We start from the raw sequence: 13328 nt of genomic DNA, 5'->3' as shown, positions 1-13328 counted from the left end.
CAAGTCTTCCCTCTGGTTTGTTTCATTTAAGATGTTTTATTTAGAAATATATTCCAGAGTTATAAACTTGAATGAAAATATACTATTATCAGTACCTTTAAGTTACACATTCATAATATGAATTATCCAGTTTTCATAGTTTATATTTTCATCCTGTGTAGATCTACACAAATAATTGTAAAATTATTTTCTAAAGTTCAATTTTGTATATATATAAAGTTTCCTTTCCCCTCTTCAACAATGTTTGTATAAAACTGACATTATCCTTTTAAAGCACAAAGTACTTTAGTGATCATTTTGGTTGTTTCTATTTACCATGCTAGAATTTGCTGTTTCTTTTTCATGTCTCAGCTTATTTTTCGTATTTGCTTCCTTCCTCTTCTATTTGCATTTGAAACTTTGTTTTTCAAGAGCTTTATATGTCAGTTACTCCTTTTCATTATTTCAATAGGCTTTCTTATTATTCATTTTATAGTGTGTTATCTAACTACATTCTCCCTAATTATGGTACATAAAATTTTTATCTATTGAAGTTACGATACACTGTATTTTTTAGACTTCTTGTATAAATTTTAAAAGTAAAGAGGCAATGATGAAAAGCAATGTAGAAACAAATATTGTATCAAATAATATAATGTGGACTCCTTTGAAAATCAATTACAATTTTTCAAATCACATAAATATAAATCACAACTTTATTATTCTAAATGTCTCCTTTTAGTATTAACAGAATTACAGCTAATAAAATAGAGTCCCAATGAACACTGATTTGCATCTTTACCCCCTTTAAAGATCAGCTCTTGTCATTATAAGTCAATCAAAAATCAACTTAAGCCTCTTGACATAATTGGAAGTTTCAAAGTGATCTGAAGAACACAATTTTCTGTTACATATGTCAGAGCTGGATGGAAAAAATGCCATGGGAACAGAAAGGTCAAGGGCTAATCCACTCCAAAGTCATTAAAGATCATATTTAAATTGCTTCGGAAGCTTCAAGGTTTTTAGAGCCATCATCAAATTCCCTACCAGGACAAGGTGCCTCTGACATGACAGCTGCTCTATACAGGAAAGGAAGCAAGTTCCTTTCTCTGTCAAGCTGAAATGGATCTTTTGGCTTTCCAAGTTTATTTTGTTATGCATATTTGTGTATCACACAACTTTAGTTAAATTTTAAAGCAGAAATGTATTCTGTGTTATAAAAGGATTTTTTTTTTTAGCTAAATGAGCCTACTTCAAATTGCATTTGACAAAACTGTATTTGAAAAATCAATTGTGGCAATGTGACAGTTTATACCGTGTCATCATATTAAATATTGAAGGAAAGGTGTTCCCCATTTATCTTGAGTATACCACCAGATTTTGAAGACCTAGGACAGCAAAGTCATTACCTGGAGAATTAAGGCTACGATATAAACATTTTTTTCATAAATCATCCAGATAAGATAATTACTTCATTTCACTTAATTTTGGCAATGGAAACCTGTTTTGTTATAAGCATTGAATCATAATCATTTAACCTTGCTACATGACTACTATGCTGCTGCTGCTGCTAAGTCGCTTCAGTTGTGTCCGACTCTGTGCAACCGCATAGATGGCAGCCCACCAGGCACCCCGTCCCTGGGATTCTCTAGGCAAGAACACTGGAGTGGGTTGCCATTTCTTTCTCCAACGCATGAAAGTGAAAAGTGAAAGTGAAGTCGCTCAGTCGTGTCTGACTCTTCGTGACCCCATGGACTGCAGCCTACCAGGCTCCTCCGACCATGGGATTTTCCAGGGAAGAGTACTGGAGTGGGGTGCCATCGCCTTCTCCGAAAGTTTGCTAATATATACTTTTATAAAGATATTTGGTAGCTCTGGTAAAATGTGAAATATGCACCCATTTGACAAAGCAATCCTACTTGATATTCCCTTTCTGAAACAAATGCAACAGTAAATAAGACTATATTATAATAGTATTTATTACATCAGTATTTAGAGTGAAACAGTATTGATCATTATTATACAAACTGAGTAAATTATTTAATATCTATTGCACTTTTAAAAACATGAGTTAGATCTGTAGATACTGACCTGAAAAGCAAGTAATTACAAGATGTTTAGAGGAGAAAAGTGCAAATTGTGTTTTCATGTGTCTTGTTAGATGCCTTTTTCTAAGAACAAGGTGGGGTTGCAGCAGGCAGTGGCAATATGTAATGGTGTGTATAGCTACAATTTAAGAACAAATTTATGCTATCTAAGTTTTAAGTCAAATCACATATAAAAATACCTAAACATCTGGCTTGGTTTAACACTCTTTATTGCTGTCACGCAGACATTTTGTTTAAGTATTTAATGTTTCAGACAGAAGAAACACAGGAGTACATTATTCACTTTGAGTTTACTGATTTTAAAGAGGAAAGTTCAAGTTCTAAAACAAGTAATAGGTGACTAGAAGTACTTCCTAAATTTCAACTCCCCTGCTAATATCCAGAAAAATTAATATACTTCCATTCACCAATATCTCTGATCAGAAAGGAAGCAGTGAAATAAGAGAGAATTTGATGTACAGTCCAGAGACAAATTGATAGTATGATTCCTGTTTGTGAAGTTATCTTTTTATCATTTCTAGAGTCATTAAATGGGATATATTCATAAGCAAATTCATGGTAACTATATATGCTATTTTTCAAATAAATGAAATGGACTGACTGTTCCCCTCAAAATCCATGTATTGAAGGCCTGAGCCCCTAATATGACTGTATATGGAGACAGAGCCTTTAAGGAAGTCATTAAGGTTAAATGAGGTCATAAGGTTAGGCTGAAAACCAGTATAACTGATGACTTTATAAGAAGAGAAAGAAAGAGACAGCAGGGATATACATAAACAGAACAAAGGCCATATGAGGACAAAAGAAGAAGCCAAGGAGAGAGACCTCCAGAGAAATTAAACCTTCCAACACCTGGATCTTAGACTTTTAGCCTTCAAAACAGTGAGAAAATTAATATCTGTTATTTAAGCCACCCACTCTGTGGGATTTTGTTATGGCAGCCCTAACAGACATGTAGACATATATAATATACTATATAATAAAACCTGTTACATATGTTATTATACAATATACAATTGTTACACACACACACACACACATATACATCTGCTGCTGCTGCTGCTAAGTCGCTTCAGTCGTGTCTGACTCTGTGCAACCCCATAGATGGCAGCCCACAAGGCTCCCCTGCCCCTGGGATTCTCCAGGCAAGAACACTGGAGTGGGTTGCCATTTCCTTCTCCAATGCAGGAAAGTGAAAAGTGAAAGTGAGGTCACTCAGTCGTGTCCGACTCTTCACGACCCCATGGACTGCAGCCTACCAGGCTCCTCCGACCATGGGATTTTCCAGGCAAGAGTACTGGAGTGGGGTGCCATTGCCTTCTCCATACATCTGCTAGGATTGCCTTAATGAAATACCAAGGTGGCCTAAAGAAATTTATTTTGTCACCATTCTGGAGACTGCAAAGTATAAGATCAAGCTAATATGTTTTATATTTATATAAAAACTCAGAAATGTGTAAGGTTACATAAAACCATCTAACCATATTTGTTAAAAGGTACAGTGTGATAGGAAATTTGTACCCTAACCCATAACATCAAGAAAATGTTAAGATACATTGTACATAGAATTTGGATGTTCATGCCGTGAAAGAGGCCAACATTATACAATTATTTTCCTTATCTTCCTTCATCCACATCATGTTCTTCAGCCACATCTGTTGTGAATGGAGAGAATGTTTGCTACAAATGATCACAGATTTATGGTCCTAGAAAAACTGAGAGGTCTACCAGGAGGCCAAGTCATTTAACCAGCTGTTCCTGGATCATGTTTTATTATTTAGGATTAGACCATGATGATACAAAGCCATTTAACAAGTCACTGGATCCTCAAGGAAAGTGGAAACTAGCTTAAATGATCATGAATCAACCACTCTAATAAGGAATTAAATTGCTTCGGAAAATCTACTTGGAAATCCTCACTGGGGATAGTTATAAGGAAAAAAACCACATGGCAGAATGACATTTTTAACAAGGACACACGACAGATCATTTTTCCTGAAGAAATATTTTAGAAAGCAGTAAGTTTACCTAGAGCAAGAAAACATGATTATAGTAAAAAGAACACTAGACAGAGAAATTCAGCATGTGAAAACTTGTATCTCTAAATCATGCAAGCTCCGTAAGGGTGATATCACCCCTGGTGTAGGAGCGGGAGCAGTTGATTCTTGGGGAAAGTGAAAAAAATTTAGAAACTGTAGTGGTTCGTGGCCCTCCAAAGGACCATAGTATATGAACAGACTTATACAGTATTATCTGTAGTATTACAATTTCATGGTGGTAGGGGGAGCAATTAGGAAAAAGTAGGCTACAAATGTTCCTTAGAGAAGTGATTGTTTAAAAAAAAATCAGTTAAGAAATGTTGCTCTAAGTAAATTGTACCATGTATGTATGAAGATAAAGACTGAAAGGGCTGGACCTGTCAGCTCCCAGCCTTTTGAAAAGGAAACTTGACTACCCTGAACTCACAGCTCACCAAATTCCCAACCTGATATCTCCAAACACTGCCGAATCTTTCAGAGTTATAGAAGGCATATATTCTCTTGGTTACCTCTACCTCCTTCGTTGTTGCTTCTCTTAGTCACTGTTCACTCCTATATCAACCAAAATGTGGATAGAGCTGCCTCACAAGATTCTGCAAAATAGTATGAACATATTTTTAATATGCACAAGCATTTGTGAGTCTGGTAGATTTTAGTCCAAAGCTGGTCATAATAGACAAGATCACAGAGTTTAGTGGACAGCAAACCACATTAATATGTATATCCTACCAGTTTGTTTCTTTTGAGGACTCTAATACATCATCACTTGTTCCAAAATGACTTCTGTAACATTTCTAGGTGACTTCAATATCCATATAGGTTATGCTTTTATTTCTTCAGATTTTGAGTCCCGTCATCTTTTTCTCTACAGATAATCTTTCTCAAGCAACTTAAGTCACTTACTTCAACAGTCATAAACTGGGCTTGTAATTACCAGTAGCTGTATCCTTTCTATAGTTGTAATTCCAAGTATTTTCAGTTTCTGACCATCTCCTCTTTCCATTTCTCTTCTGATATCCTGACTGCAAAAATACTGAGATCTCCATCTCACTGATACTCTTACCGTTTCACTTTCCCTCACCCCTCTCCATGCCTTCTCTGGCCTTCTAATCCAATTTATATTCCATAGCAATCATTGTCATATTTTCCTGGCAGAAAATTTTTAACTCCTCATCTCATGTTTGTAAAAGACAAACAAAAACCTCATTAAAATAGAGTTGGGAGACCAGAAGGGGGAGCTCTCATGCCCTGTGAGATAGCAGAGCCCAACAGGAAGGGGAAAGTTTCTTAGCAAGAACTTTGTGGAAAACCATGAACTCTTTGTTTGCTTTCTTATTTATAAAAGTATTCTCCTTCCCTTGCTGTGGGCAGACTTACTGTGCCTCCCTGTGGCTGCAGACCCTGTATTGCAATTTCCTATTGATTCTAAAAAAATTATCTTCACTGGAAAAATAACTGGAAGTCTGTTTTTTTCAGATCAATAGGTCCTACCATCCCTATTAACAAGGAAAAGTACAAGCCTGGTTAAAGATAACTTTCTTCTTTCTCTATGCTTGTACTAGCAGAGCTAAATATGCCTGTAAAAAAAAACACAACTAATGATAAATCATCTCATTTTAAATTGATGACCATTATCCTGGAGAAGGCCTTTTTCCTGCCTGTTAATTCCACTTTTTTTTTTTTTTTTTCCCATTTCGTTACATTATCTATTCTGTTACAACTTACACTTCCTTTTCATTTAGGATCCTCTGATGATGATCTTGCTTTCTACTAAGAATGTTGAAATTCAAGAGGGAAATTTCTTTGTTTTTTACTCCCAAATCTAGCCCTTTACTACATGTGTATCCCTGTATTTTGCCTTTCTTCGATTACCGTGGGTAGTTTATCTTCATCTTTCAGGATGAATTTTCTTCATTTCTATACTCTTAATGCTTTCCATCCACAAAGGATGTGACCCAAAATGAAGGACTGTAATTTTCACGAGTATTTCCTTTTTTATGAATGTATTAGTGTGTAAATATATATACAAATATTAAGCAAATATCTTTGTTTCTTTTCCTCTTTTACTCCTAAATCACGTGTATTGATTATTGTTAATCTTACATCAGACTTCAAACTATGCAATATCAAGATATGAGTAAACCTTATTCAAGGACTTTATGTCCCCTTCTAGGGAAGGGATTAGTGCATTTTCAGTTGTAAGCAGGATAGTTGTATCATGTTAGATGGAATTATGACTTTGTTAATGTCTTTATTTCAGGAGCATGCATGGTTTAAGGAGGTGCATATAGGCAATATGCTGACAGGGATGGACTTGTGATTGTATGTGTTGACTGAGGGATGACCAGACGGCCCATAAAATATTATTTATCTGCGTGTCTGTATTTCTGAAAGAGAGCATTTGAATCAGTGAATATAGTAAAGGAGATCCACTCACTGACGTGAGCAGGCATTATTCAATCCACTGAAGGCCTAAAATAAAAACAAAAGAGTGGAGGAAGGGTAAATTATCCTTCTTGAGCTGTGATGTCTGTTTCCTTCTGCCCTTGGACATCAGAGCTCCTGGTTCCTGTATTAAATACTTTTGGACTCCAGAACTTATACCAGCTGTCCTTACTTTTTCCTTAGAATATTGAACTTGAACTAAGTTTTATCACCATCTTTCTCGGTTCTCCAGCTTGCAGATGACAGAGTCTGGAACTTCTTAGCTTCCGTAACTGTGTGAATCAATTCTAAAATAAATCTTTATCTGTCCATATCTCTTTCTCCTTCTCTCAGATAGACAGATAGATAAATCTGTATATGGATAAGGAAGGTTTATTATTTATACTGTAAATATACTATACTATATATAAATATTTTATATTTTATATAAATATTTTATGTTTATATTGTTGTTGTTGCATATACATTGCTGTTGTTGTTCAGTTGCCCAGTCCTGTCCGACTCTTTGCAGCCCTATGGACTGCAGCATGCCAGGCCTCTCTGACCCTCACCATCTCCCAGAGTTTGCTCAAGTTCATATTCATTGCATCAGTGATGGCATCCATCCTCTGATGCCCTCTTCTCTCTGCCCTCGATCTTTCCCAGCATCACGGACTTTTCCAATGAGTCATCTCTTCATATCAGATGACCTAAATATTGGAGCTTCAGCATCAGTCCTTCCAGTGAAATATTCAGGGTTGGTCTCCCTTAACATTGAGTGGTTTGATCTCTTGGCCATCCAATGGACTTGCAGGAGTCTTCTCCAGTACCATAGTTCAAAGGCATCAATTCTTTTGTGCTCTGCCTTCTTTACGGTCCAGCTCTCACAACCATACATGACCACTGGGAAGACCATAGCCTAGACTATATAGGCCTTTGTCGGCAGAGTAATGTCGCTGCTTTTCAACACATTGCCTAGGCTTGTCATTGTTTTCCTGCCAAGAAGCAATCATCTTCTGATTTCATGTCTGCTGTCACCATCCACAGTGATTTTGGAGCCCAAGAAGAGAAAATCTGTCACTACTTCCACCTTTCCCCCTTCTATTTGCCATGCAGCCCCATTGCTAACTTAGCAATGGGGCCAGATGCCATGATCTTAGTTTTTTAAATATTTGGTCTTAAGCTGGCTTTTTCACTCTCCTCCTTCACCCTCATCAAGAGGTTCTTAAGTTCCTCTTTGCTTTCTGTCATTAGAGTGGTATCATCTGCATATCTGAGGTTGTTGATGTTTCTCCCGCCTATCTTGAGTCCGGCCTGTAACTCATCCAGGCCTGCATTTCTCATGATGTGCTCAGCATATAGGCTAAACATACAGGTGACAGCAGACAACCTTGTCATTCTCCTTTCTCGATCTTGAACTAATCAGTTGTTCCATAGAGGGTTCATGTATATCCTTTTGGCCCTGTTTCTCTTGAGAATCCTGACTAATACATATAACTAGATTAAAAAAAAATTATCCCCAAGAGTATTGTAAAATAACCATTTATTACACCTAATGACTCGATGGATTCAAAATTTAGACAATGTATAGCAAAGATAACTTGTCTGTACTCCAAAATGTCTGAGGCTTCAAATGGAAGTCCTGAAGGTTATATACTAGAAATATCTGCAAATTTATTGATGCTAATCAACAAATGGGGAGACTTAGGTCCTCAATATATGGCTCTCTTCTTGTGGTTTTCCCAGAAAAGATAGGTTGAGCTCCCTCACAGTGGAGTAGCTGGCTACCCCAGATGATGTATGCCAAAAAGAGCAAGGAAGGTAGAATCCATACCCTTTTTAAGACCTAACCTCAAAACTCACACAATGTCACTTCCACTAACTATCTTGGTTGAACAGTTTTAAAACTCCCACCACACTTAAAAGGAAGGAATGCAAACCCATTTCTTCATGGAAGAAGTATCAAAGTTACATTGTAAGAAAAGCAGATGAGATGAAAATCACAGTTGTATCAGTTAGAAAATACAGTCAACACATTTGCCTGTGTGGGTATTATCAAGATTTTCCTTGTTCTCTGCCTATATACTGATGAATCCAGCCTGGTGTTCTTATTTTCTGTAGTTCAAGGTGACATGCATAATATTAGACATGTGGTTAGACCTGTTCTAACAACTACAACATATATACTTGTTTAACAATGTGTGTGTAAGCTCAGTCACATAGTCATGTCCAACTCTTTGTGACACGTGGATTGTAGCCCACCAGGCTCCTCTATCCATGGAAATTTTCCCAGCAAGGATACTGGAATGGATTGCCATGTCCTCCTCCAAGGCATCTTTCCAGCCCAAGGATCAAACCCATGTCTCCTGCATTGCAGGCAGAGTCTTCACTGCTGAGCCATCAGGGAAGACCATGTTTGTATAGGTATGGCATATATATATATATATAGTCTGTATCTCTAGTTCCTGACACAGAACTTCTAGTCCCGTGGAATTTCCTGAGTGAGAAGAGCATCTTTTGTTCTAACGAGGAGACTCTTTGCAGACTTCTAAACAGACAGCTTCAAGATGAGGGTTGGTCACTAGAAAGACCAAACCTTGATTAGAAGTCTAGAATTTTCAGCCCCATCTTCCCAAGACGGCAAAAGATTGAGTTAATAATTAATCATGCCTGCATAATGAAACCTCTGTAAAGCAAAAAACAAAACCCTGAACAATGGAGTTTGGAGACCCTCTGGATTAGTGAACTTGCAGAGATGCTGAGAGAGTAGAATCCTAGGAAGAGCATGAAGAACCACACCCCTTACCCATACCTTGCTCTATGAATCTCTTTATTCACTGTTCCTGAGTTGTATCCTTTATAATAAACCAATAATAAAATCTAAAGTGACTTCCTAAGCTCTGTGAGTCATTCTAGAAAATTTTTGCACTGGAGAAGGGGTCATGGAATTATCCATTTGTAGCCAGTTGATTAGAAGTACAGAAGTTCCAGATCTTATGAATGGTGGCTGAAGTCAGTAGCAGCCTTGTGGGACCGAGCCCTTAATTATGGGGTCTGTACAAACTCTGGGTAGTTAGTGTCAGAACTGAATCAAATTGTTGGACACTCAGTTCTTGTGTGAAGAATTGGAGAATTGGTTGTTGATGATGAAACGCACTGCAGAGTGTGTGTGTGTCTATATGTGTATACATATATACATACATATATATACACACATATAAAATTGTACTTGAAAAATATTTAGGAATCATTTTTTAACATTCTATTCTTTTTAACATTTTCTACAGTATCAACAAAAGATAAATTTCCCTGTCAGATGGTAAAGAATCTGCCTGCAATGTGGGAGATCCCTGGGTTGGGAAGATCCCCTGGAGGAGTGCATAGCAACCCACTCCAGTATCCTTGCCTGGAGAATCCCATAGACAGAGGAGCCTGGTGGGCTATGGTCCATGGGGTCACAAAGAATTGGACACGACTGAGTGACTAAGCACACAACCACAGAGCTTTATTTGGAGATTTCTCAATTATTATAAAGGTATTTCTCAGCATGAATGACTTCTTTATCATAAAGGTATTCCAAACTAGCTTCCAAAATTGGAAACTAGCCAAGTGACAGCTACCATATCCTTTTACTCAATTTATTTTAACAAGATTAACATTTCCAGTTCTCTAATCTATAGGTCTTCTGCTATGGTTACCCTCTTCAACTGCCCCGTCTGGACCTATCCAGATTTAACCCAAAACTTACTATGACGGTACAGAAACGGTTTGACCAGAGTCTGCCATGTAACTGAACCTCAGTAAATGGGTTGAATGACTGCTATCTGATTTACTACTTAGAGCAATTTTTGAGGTATGTTTTATTATCTTCATTTTATAGATGAAAAGGAGCAAATATTTAATCTTATTATACTGTAGTTAGTGACAGCCAAACTAGATCCCAGTGCTCTCTTAATTTTCTATAAAACCATGATGCCTCTCCCTCAGGCTAATTCTGCAGCTGTCCTCCGCTCTTATAACTGAGGAGCAACTTGTCACTGATCTGTGAAGCATCAAGATTCTGCTGCCTTCTTGAGTCTGTGGTATTTTCCTTGCTTTGTCCAATGACACATAGCCATGGTTATCAAAAACCTTAAAACTGTGGGTAATCAATAGCCAAATCCATTTCACCTGCCTTTACTAATCAAGATTGTTTTCTTTGCTGCTGCAAAAGACTTGTATATCCTCCAAGCAGCTTGTTGTTACAATAAGACAAGACGTTTGCCCAAGTTGTTTTCCAGGAGCTTGGAGTCAGTTGTATGTAGTTTAAGCTGAGGTAGGACAGTAGAGGACCAAATTTATAATTTAAAGGACAGTACACTGCACCCATTGGAGAAGGAAATGACAACCCACTCCAGTGTTCTTGCCTGGAGAATCCCAGGGACGGGGGAACCTGATGGCCTGCCTTCTATGGGGTCACACAGAGTCGGACATGACTGAAGCGACTTAGCAGCAGCAGCAACAGCACACCCAATGGGGTGTGCAGGTGTTTACTCAGTGACCTTTTAACATCAGAGGGCCAAGAACTCCATGCTCTGCTGCTGCTAAATGTCTCCAAGTTTTAATGTGCAGAGACCTGTAGCTTAATAATGCCTGCAATCACTGTACCTTTGTCGTTTTCCCCACATTCCTCATGCCTCAGATCACCCTTATCCTTTATTCTTTATCCCATAAATTCCCTGAGCCCCTTGTCTTTAGAATGGCTGACCTGAGACTTATCTTCCCATCTCCTTTTCATCTAAAATTTTGGCATCTCAGAGTTTTGGCTTGCTGTTTATCAAGCAAAAAAAAAAAAAAAAAAACCTGTTTGAGTAACAAACTATTGGGATGAACATTAGAACAACCTACAGTAGGAACAGAATGATAGATCACTACCACGTTTGGGAATAGAAAGTTATAGTTGGTATGTAAACTTTGGGGTGCACTTGGATCAAGGTGCTTAACAATGTATTAGGTTTAAAATTATTAGAGAATTAGGTAATTATATGGCAAAAGAAAAGAAACTATCCATTTAGAACCAACAAAAAAAAAAAAAAAGGAGGAGAGGGGTGAATTACCAAAACTGAAATTCCCCAAATTAGGCTCATCACCAGAGCAAGAGTTAATTGAAAGTGACAGACATTTAGTTCATACTGTGGGATAGTTATAGAGAAGAAAAGATGCTGTGTTCCTTTTATGATCATAATACTTAATGATAAAATAAGTAAAAATATAGCTATAACTGAAGGCAAAATAAGGTAAGTGCTGTAATAGAGGCATATGTAAAGTGCTGTGGGGAGTTGAAAGAAAGGTCAATGCCAAATAAGTCACCAGAATAGAAACTAGATTGACAAAATAATATAGCAAATTTTGTTAACCAAAGAGCAGACATTTCTTCCTGACTCTGGGGGAACTGTTCATTTGTAGGGCAGCCCTCAAGAGCAGCTTAACATTAAACAGAAGCAAGGCCAATATTAAATGAATTTGAGGGATGAAACAGTTTTCTGCTCCCAGGCTTATCATTTAGTCATTATTGGGCCTTTGAGGCTAATCCCACTAGAACAAGTTCAGGAGCTATGAGCAGAAGACACATGGAGAGGGGGTATAGTAGCGGCAGCAATTTCTGATAAACAAATTCTGAAACTTGGTATTTAGGTAATGTCTTGGGACCAAATTCCAACCATCAGAGGTATTTTATGACTGTAATATATTAAATTTACTTACATGAGTAGCAGCACAGGTGTGTCTTGAACTATAAAAAAGGAAAACAACCTCCTAATAGGCATAAGGGGGTGGAAGAATGCATTTTTGTTTTTTTTGTTTGTTTTTTGCCTGTCAAATAATGGAAATGTGCCTAAGGCCTGGAAACCCTTAGAATAGAAATGAGGTAGCAAAATTGACAAACTGGATTGTGTTATTTATTTGCTAAGTAGAGCTTAAGTTTTATGGGTATATGTTGTTTTCTTCTATATTACATGTCTTTAGTTTGAGCAACTAATCTGATGTTTTAAGATATTTCATTCTGTAAATCTTAGTTATTTAAATATTATTTTGAATAAGAGACAGATATGTAACAAGTTTTATGGAACATAGGATCTTTTAATCATAAAGCTTTAATAAGGGCAGCCTCAATTGACTTTCCTAGTTGAGAAATAAAGTAGCCCCTTCAATCTATTAATCATTTTAAGGTTGATCCTTGTTTTGTTTTTCCAGGAAAAGATGAAAGCCTGGTCATTCCAGGCATGTGACATTGTCGACAGACTTTTCAGCACTTCTCCTGATTTATGGCTATTCAGTGGGAACTGAGAAATACTCAGGTGGCTGATGGTAGACTTCTCAGTGATTTACTCACAACATCTGCCATCTGCTCACATAGGCTCCATTCAGCAGCCAACATCTCATAAACGATGTCCTCTGGATTTCCTTCTCTTGGGCAAGTCAGTATTAACTGACACTGCTCCTCGGATAAGTACTGAAAGAGTCTGTCTCCCAAGATAATTATAATGAATAAATTCACTTTGCTGAATCATATTTAGCCAGGTAGCTAATAGAAAAGGGAGTGACATAGGGATAAAGGAGTGATAAAAGAGAGAAAAAAAAAACAAAAACCACACACACAAACCCTACTGCAGAATCTTAACACTTTGGATTTCATATCCACTTGTGAAATCCAATAGTGTTCTTTCTTTTTTTTTTTTTAAGAGGGCAATCTTTCAGCAAAATATCTGTGAGCATGAACTTGAAGTTATGATGTTTATTT

Source organism: Bos indicus x Bos taurus, chromosome 4 (genome assembly GCF_003369695.1).
Source record: "Bos indicus x Bos taurus breed Angus x Brahman F1 hybrid chromosome 4, Bos_hybrid_MaternalHap_v2.0, whole genome shotgun sequence".
NCBI lineage: Eukaryota > Metazoa > Chordata > Mammalia > Artiodactyla > Bovidae > Bos > Bos indicus x Bos taurus.
The sequence above is the reverse complement of the archived record's forward strand: the minus strand, read 5'-3'. Positions refer to the sequence as shown.